Source organism: Eriocheir sinensis, chromosome 25 (assembly GCF_024679095.1).
Source record: "Eriocheir sinensis breed Jianghai 21 chromosome 25, ASM2467909v1, whole genome shotgun sequence".
Taxonomy (NCBI): Eukaryota; Metazoa; Arthropoda; class Malacostraca; order Decapoda; family Varunidae; genus Eriocheir; species Eriocheir sinensis.
Genome location: NC_066533.1, coordinates 4,856,393 through 4,865,538, shown reverse-complemented (window position 1 = coordinate 4,865,538; position 9,146 = coordinate 4,856,393).

The following is a 9,146-nucleotide window of genomic DNA, read 5'->3' as shown; positions in this document are numbered from 1 at the left end:
ACCAAGGGCAAGATCTAGTTCTTGTTGCTTTTCATTAAGTATTCTGTGACCCTAGTTATTCATGTTGAGCAGCCTTGTGTGGAGGACTTTCATTGGAGCCAAACTTGGGGTAAGTCACTGTGAATGATACAGCATGTAAATGCAGCACCAACTTGGTAAAAAGGAAATAAAACCTGTTTGGATTCACTCCTGCAAGTCATGCTGGTGTGGCTCTGCTTCCATGCTGGTTTCATTTCATTAACAGTGGTGTCTCGCTATATAAACTGTTAAATTCTGTGATAGACCTTAATTTTATTTATGTAAATAAGAAGGATAATCAAGTTTGCTCTTGGGAGTCAACAAGAAGGCAGAAGAAGCTTTTAGTTTCCTATATATGTTAGTATGTTAAGCTTGTTAGCAAGCATCATTTGAGTTCATATTTTCATTCATTTGTAATCATGCAGCCACAGTTTTTTATGACCACATTTTCACACTTGAAAATGGTAGTGGAGGTGCATGAGTCCTATCCTGAAGCATTTCATCAAACCTCACCATTTTGCCTACAGTAGTACAGGAATGTAATGTCCTTTATATACGACACTGTGCTAAGCATCTGTAGGCATGATGAATGTGGACTTGCATAATTGATATTAAAGTGGATTTTCTCAGTGTTTGCTGAGAAATGTGCAGTTGAAAGCTCTGCTAATTTGATTCTGGTTATAGGAAACTTTTTGCTTTGACATTGTGATGACTGGCTTCTGATCCACCACCTGAATAAGTAAGTCACAGGCTCCATTTTGAAGCTTTACCACAGAACCTCTGTACCTTGTGATCTGAGCAAGTAGTTACCTCACTGTCCTGTATGCCCCAACCATGGTGACTGTGGGGCAGCTAGTAAATCTGATCCAAATAAGATGACAACCTGTTTTCAGGGACTCCTAGAGAAGCTAGAGGTGGTCTTTTCCCAAGCCTTATTCACATAGACTTGGAAAAGATTAAAAGATCATTTTTAACTAACATTTCAGAAGGTACTGCTATTTCATAAAAAAATGAAAATTGGAAAAAAAACGTGTAGAGTCATAGGTATCCTTTTGTAATAAACCTAAGTGTTACAAAGTGTGTGTATTTGACCCTTGTTGTGTGGATGAAACTAGTCATGGCAGGACAGGGAAGAACAGTCTAACTAGTTCATGAACTGGGTGAAGGGATGAATAAAAGTACTATAATTCAAATGAACAGAATGGATTGGGTGAAGGTTTTGGTAATGACAATGGATTGTATGGACTGCGTGAAGGTATGAATACTTAATGATAAGCTGTGAGCTGTTTGAAGGCTTGGATTGAGTCAACCCTTTAGCGCACCATGACACGAATGGCATAAAACTAAATGAACCTGAAAAGTTGATGATGCCAATGGTGTGATATTCAGCAAAAATATTATTTTGAAACATTCATGCCATCGGTGTCAATTTTTGTATGTCAAATTTTGTATGACTGTATGAGGTGCTGTCAATGTCTATACAGTCGGACAAAGATTCGTATGTAAGTCGCTTGTACTCCTTGTCTTACTGCATGGCTTTGAGACATGGACCCTGAACTGTGACTTGGAGAGGTGTGTCGAAGCCTTTGGTACCAAGTACCTTCACTGGATCATTGTATCTTTGGAATGACCATGTCGGACTAGTGACTACGTAAAACTGAATTGAGATCTGTTTGGGGATGGGACAGCTGCGTGGGGGCTTGCTCAGATGGACCGTGGGGAGTGGAGGTGGTGAGTGAGTGAAGCGATGAACCACCAGGCATGTGCTGCCCACGTAAATGGCTGGGGCATGTTAGTCGAACCTGCCGGTTGGTATTTGAGATGGATGGGAAGCTGCATGGGAGCTTACTCGGTAGGACTGTCGGGCGTGGAAATGTTAAGTGATTGAAGTGATGTACCCCTGGGTGTAAGGTCCCCATTTGTTAGTATAGGTTTCCTCCCCCTCACTGAAATGAAACTATCAGTAACCCGCTTTAATGGCACTGGTCGGACCGCAGATCATATACAAAGTCACACCTGCCCAGGCTGGGGTGGGTTTACACATTTCCTGCGCTCCATGGCCACACAGCCTCGTGGCCAACACCTTTAACCCGGTAGCTGTGGGGATCATGTTTCTTAAAGGCCCTTCCCTCTAAGTGAGAAAAATGAGAAAAAATCATCACTCATGCAAACCATTTCATAATATATATCAACGCATTTGTGATAAGTTTATGCATCATCTATTTTGGAGGGTTTATATCATGGCAAAAATTTGGCCTGTCGCTGGCACACAGTAAAGCCACAAATTTGGCCCATTGCTGGTATCGGGTTAAAGCATCTGTCCAAGGACTGCAGGACTGCAACACTTGAATGATTTTGCCACAAGGAAAGTTCAGTTTTCAGAGAAATAGGAATTTTATTTGCATGAGTCTATTCATTGCCTTACTACTGTGTTCAGTGTGTTAAAAAAAATGTATGTGTATATTTTCTCCAAAAAACAAGACAAAACAACAACAAAAATAATTCGATGTTTACTATTGTTCAGTTTTCTCTAATGAATGGCCGTAGCGAAACTAAAGAAACCATATCAATTCTCATCAAATTTTACATATGGAAATATCTACTATTTACTAGCTTACCAAGAAAATTATTTCATTAAGCATAAATGATTTTTTTTTTATTTCATTCACACTTATGGATAGCTCATCACTGTTCTAAAACCCACCACAAAATAACTACTATAGGGGTTACTGTAATGAACATTTTTGTGCTTTATATTATGTGTTGAAAAAGATTGAGCATCTTGTTTTTTTAGAAATAAGACAAAATACAGAGCACACTTTTTCCATTTATTTCAGAATGTTTCTATTATTCCACTTTTTTCTCTCTCCGAGAGAGAGAGAGAGAGAGAGAGAGAGAGCTGTGGTTCGGCTATAGGTGCCGACTGGCTGCAGAGGAGAAGTACCGTGCCTGGAGGCAATACAAGCGCCGTCCCTCCCAGCGCAACAAGGTTCTGCACCACGCTGCATGCAAGGCCATGACAAGGACAGCAGCGTGGGCCAGGAAAAGGTGGGAAAACAGCCTCAGGAGGAAGCTGGCGTCCAACCAAGTTGACCCCAAGCAGTGGTGGTCCTTGGTGAAGGAGAGGCAAGGCACCGTCACGCAGGACAGGATTCCGCCTCTCAAGATGCCTGCAGGGGGCCTGGCAGTAAAGAACCAGGATAAAGCTGACCTTCTGGCAACCCACTTCAGCAGCAAGATGACTGTCGAGGAGCCAGACAGGCAGCCCCCCCTCCTCCCCCGTCTGGGTAACTTTGTCCTGGAAAACCTGGAAATCACGGAGGGCACAGTGGCCAAGCACCTCCGAGACACCAACACCAGGAAAGCCCCAGGCCCGGATGACATCAGCCCTTTCCTGCTGAAGCACTGTGCAAGGGAGCTGTCGCACCCCCTCACACGCATCTTCAGACAGTTCCTAAGCGCAGGGGCCTGGCCGACCCTGTGGAAAGAGGCTCGTGTCACACCGGTTTTCAAGAAAAATAACAAAACAGACCCAACCTACTACCGCCCAATCTCGCTCCTGTCGGTTGTTAGCAAGATCCTGGAGCGGATTATTGCTGAACAGCTGACGCGCCACCTGGAGGAGAACCATCTATTGTCTCCTCGTCAGCACGAGTTCAGGAGAGGTCGCTCGGCATCAGACCTCCTCCTCCTGCTCAGCAAGTCTTGGCATGACGCCCTGGACTCTGGTCGTCCCTCACTTGTTGTTGCCCTAGATATTGCTGGGGCATTCGACTGTGTGTGGCACAGGGGCCTCCTGGCCAAGCTCGAAGAGCTCGGCATCACAGGACAACTGCTGCAGCTGTTTTCGAGCTACCTGCACGGCCGGAGTCTGAGGGTAGTGGTGAACGGGTGCACGTCAGGTAGTTACCCAGTCACTGCCAGCGTTCCACAAGGATCAGTACTGGGCCCGATTCTTTGGAACGCATACTTCGACGAGCTGCTCCGTGCCCTACCAGTGGCCTCAGCCTACGCTGACGACTGCACCCTGTCCCACAGCTACACCAGGGAGGAAACTGCGGACGTGATCGAAGCCACCAACCGCCATCTTGGTGACATCATGGCCTGGGGACGACGTTGGCAAGTAAAGTTTGCTGCCGAGAAGACACCCTGGCCATCAAGGACTCCATCAACATCTTGGGGGTGGAGGTCGACTCCAGACTCAGTTTCGACCGCCACCTGGAGTGTGTGGCGCGCAGAGCCTCCCTGAGGGTGACACTCCTGCGTCGCGTGCGGCACCTGCTCGACGCAGACGGCCTCCTGAGGCTGTACAAAGCCCAGGTGAGGCCCGTCATGGAATACTCCCCTCTCTCCTGGATGAGTAGTGCCCAATGTCACCTCTCGCTGCTGGACAGAGTGCAGAGGAGGGCAGAGCGACTCATCCGCGATGCCAGCAGCCTTCGGCCGGGAGCACACGAGCGACTTTGTGTTCGCCACGCTGTGGCGCCACACTGAAGCGTGTTTAAGCAACTGTGTCTTGACTGAGCCACATCACAGAGTCGCCCATGTGTATGGGCACACGCCACTGCGCCACACCCCGTGCCCTTCGAGACCTCAATTCCAGCATGGACTCTGAGGACGAAGTAGTTGGATTACTTCTGCTTCTGCGGCGCCGCCGTCGTCGTCGTGAAAGGCAGAGAGCACTATGGATGCACCCAATAACTTCATCGAGGCTGACTCATGGACAATTTTACACCATAATGGGTGCTTTGGTTTTTCCTGCAGAATCCATCTCTCTGAAGCCGGGCACGAAGATGTCACACATCTCCTCCCATGCCTTGGCTTTTGCAATTTTATTGCTGTAGTCATTGCAGCGTACGTCCCATATCGCTGGTCGGTCTTCAATTTCAATAATAAATCAATCTATATCGAGTGTAGTCATGGTATAGTAAAGAGCAAAATGTGTCACTTATTTACTCCTCAACGTTTAGCATGTGACTGTCTGCCAGGCAGCACGTGTCCGTCGCTCAGCCACAGTCGTTCGTGTGCGCGGGTCCTCGACACAGAGCCGCGACACCCTGTGGCAGGGATCAGCGACAGCTCGCCACAGTCGCTTGCCACAGACGCTCGTGTGCGCGGCATAGCTTCTAAACAACGGAAACCTATAGGAAGCCACATCCCCGCCACACACCGACGCTACGACGTGGCACCACAAAGTCGCTCGTGTGCTCCCGGGCTTCAGCAGCAGCGACCACATGGACACCAGTGGCGGCAGCGGCAACATCGACAGCAGCTACATCACCAGCAGGATGCCCCCCGCTGTATGCTCGACAGCCTCGGGCACCGGAGAAGGGTCGGTGCCATCACAGTCCTACACAAGGCCCAGGTCCAACATACACCTCACCTGGCGGCACTACGGGTCACTTGGAGGAGAAGCCAGCACACCACGAGAGTGGCGGTGGCTAACGACCTCCTCCTTGAAATCCCGAGAAGCCGCACAGCCAGGTGCCAGAGGGCCTTCACGAGTGCCACGGCCCACCTGCGGAACGCCTTCACGGGTGAAGTGGGCGTTAGGGCAATGAACACCCAACAGGTGAAGGTGGCGGCTCATGCCTGGTGTCGCACTTACCCGCCCTAGTCACATCCGCCTGAGCACAAGCACAACTAGTGACAATGCTTTAAGATAGGCGACCTCAAGACAGAGGTCGTCTTTAGCATGAAGACAATTTCCCCGCCCTTTTGTCATATGTATCTCATGTTAAAAAAATAAAAGAGAGAGAGAGAGAGAGAGAGAGAGAGAGAACCCTGACCACGCGGAGCCTCAGCTCAGAACTGGTGGACGGTGGGTACGGCTGAAACCTCACCCCCTCACCCCCTCAACCCCCCCCCCCCCCAGAAGGCGGGACACAACCTCCGCCTCCGATTGACATGCACCCGGTACCCATTCACTGTTCGGTAGATAGTGGGCGCGGATTAAAGGCGGTGTCACACTAGCACTTTTTCCGTCAACTTTTTCCGTCGTTTTTCTGAAAATCGTCGATATCTTGGCTGCGGCCTGTCACACACAAACGGTGTTTCGTCTGAAACTTTCCGTCGGCACAGACCAAGGAATGTAAACAAACATGGAGTCCACGCTGCGGCAAAGATACGCTGCTCTGAACCTAATACTGTGTATTGTGAGACTTAGACGAGCTAAACAAGCCAAAAAGCGTGCATGGATGCGCTCATGGTTGGCTCGTCGGGAAAGAGAAAGTGTGTACCACAGGCTGTTAATAGAGCTGAGTTTAGAGGATCTTGAGACTCTGAAGAATTGGATCAGGTTGGACAAGAGCCAGTACCACAGACTTCTGGAGCTAGTGACACCTCTCATTGCCAGAAGTGACACCAGGATGAGGAAGGCTGTCACTGCAGGAGAGCGTTTGAGACAGGTTGTAGCCACGCGGAAAGTCTCGGTCTTGGTCTTGGAAATGTAAACAAAGGCGGAAATTTGCAGGCGGAAACGATCCTGATCGTCTGACAAATTCATGCGATAAGTTCATGGCGGTGTCACACTAGCACTTTTTCCGTCGATTAATGCGATTTCCGTCGATTTTTCATCGTTCCGCATGAACTTATCGCATGAATTTGTCAGACGATCAGGATCGTTTCCGCCTGCAAATTTCCGCCTTTGTTTACATTTCCAAGACCAAGACCGAGACTTTCCGCGTGGCTTCAACCTGTCTCAAACGCTCTCCTGCAGTGACAGCCTTCCTCATCCTGGTGTCACTTCTGGCAATAAGAGGTGTCACTAAGGCGGTGTCACACTAGCACTTTTTCCGTCGATTAATGCGATTTCCGTCGATTTTTCATCGTTCCGCATGAACTTATCGCATGAATTTGTCAGACGATCAGGATCGTTTCCGCCTGCAAATTTCCGCCTTTGTTTACATTTCCAAGACCAAGACCGAGACTTTCCGCGTGGCTTCAACCTGTCTCAAACGCTCTCCTGCAGTGACAGCCTTCCTCATCCTGGTGTCACTTCTGGCAATAAGAGGTGTCACTAACTCCAGAAGTCTGTGGTACTGGCTCTTGTCCAACCTGATCCAATTCTTCAGAGTCTCATGATCCTCTAAACTCAGCTCTTTTAACAGCCTATGGTACACACTTTCTCTTTCCCGACGAGCCAACCATGAGCGCATCCATGCACGCTTTTTGGCTTGTTTAGCTCGTCTAAGTCTCACAATACACAGTATTAGGTTCAGAGCAGCGTATCTTTGCCGCAGCGTGGACTCCATGTTTGTTTACATTCCTTGGTCTGTGCCGACGGAAAGTTTCAGACGAAACACCGTTTGTGTGTGACAGGCCGCAGCCAAGATATCGACGATTTTCAGAAAAACGACGGAAAAAGTTGACGGAAAAAGTGCTAGTGTGACACCGCCTTTAAATGGAGTCTGTCCATCTATCTCCACTCCATCCGGTAATCGAACCTGGAATCTCTCCGAGTCTCTCAGTGAGGCGAACACGCTAACCACTGCACTACAGAGATGTGTGTCTATGTGATGATGTTTCACAACAAACGGCTATGGCAGAAGTTTTTAAACTTTTTACTACCGCGCCCCCTCAAGGATCGAATAGGTCCTTCCTTCCATGCCCCCATTGCATATATATATATATATATATATATATATATATATATATATATATATATATATATATATATATATATATATATATATATATATATATATATATATATATAAAATTCACTCCCAGGTTTATTAACAATGGTAAATCTAACTAGACTTAAAAAAAAAACCTTAATGCATGCGATAATTTTCCATTTCTTCATAAACTTCTCAATATTAGCTCACGATCTTGTTAAGAGGATAACAAATACTTCAACAACAGAAATTCCAATTTTTCCTCAACCTTCTGATTAATGTAGAATCACTTAGGTTTAAGGACAGACCACCTAGTCTGGACCATGGGATCTGTGTGGTCTGATTTTCTATGTAAATCTATGTAAATCTCTCTCTCTCTCTCTCTCTCTCTCTCTCTCTCTCTCTCTCTCTCTCTCTCTCTCTCTCTCTCTCTCTCTCTCTCTCTCTCTCTCTCTCTCTCTCTCTCTACGTGTGTGTCATATTTATTCATAATCAAGTAGTTTACATACGTTCCATAATCAGGTGCATCCTCATAAAAATCATCATGTGACTGCCTGAGATCCTTGCCATCATCCTGACTCACGGCATTGCGCTCCAGAGGGCGCTGTATGCCGTAGAATCAAATGGAATGCAATTTTGCATAACGTGTATTTTTACTTGCGAAGGCCGAAGTCAACTATAGTTACGTTTAACTAACTAACCTAAAAGCGACTTTAGAAATGCGAATGATTTACTGCTTTTATACCTTTATTTTCACCAAAGATTTGGCAACTACGACAAATTATTTGCAGCAAAATACTTATCAATGAGTGAGAGAAATGGAAGAAATAATCTGCACAAATGTGCACGCATCGACGTGTCACCCCTCCCTGATAAAAAGAGTAACTTGAGATGTCAAATACCACTTATAAACTGCGTTGCCAGTCACAAGAGCACTCAGCAGAGCGTGACGATCCCGTAGCACCCGGCGGTGGGGTGATAGGGTCTACGACTCTACGGTCTTAACATGCCATCCATTTACTTCAAACGTAACGAAATCGTTACGGTCGTTGCTTTAGGGTTAATAGCGCCTCCCTAGTGGGGTGCACCCATGCACCAGTCTAAGAACCACTGGGCTAAGGTTTCTTCATTGCAATTCTACTTCCAAGCAGGTTTATAGTATACTACTACTACTACTACTACTACTACTACTACTACTTTTAAATGACCTCATTCCGTTAGTTGATGTGAGACGCATATTACCATTAGGTCCAATCCCGCCAATGACTTGCCGTCAACCAGCTGTATTAACCTTAATTGGTACACTGCTTCTTCTACTGCTACCACTTCCATTAGTATGCTCTACTTTTTTTTTTTTTTAAATAAAAGAGGAAGCTCAAGAGCACATAAAAGTCTGCTAAGCGCTGCTACCGTGAAGGAAAAGGGAAGGAAGTGTCTACTACTGCTGCTACTACTACTACTACTACTACTACTACTACTACTACTACTACTACTACTACTACTACTACT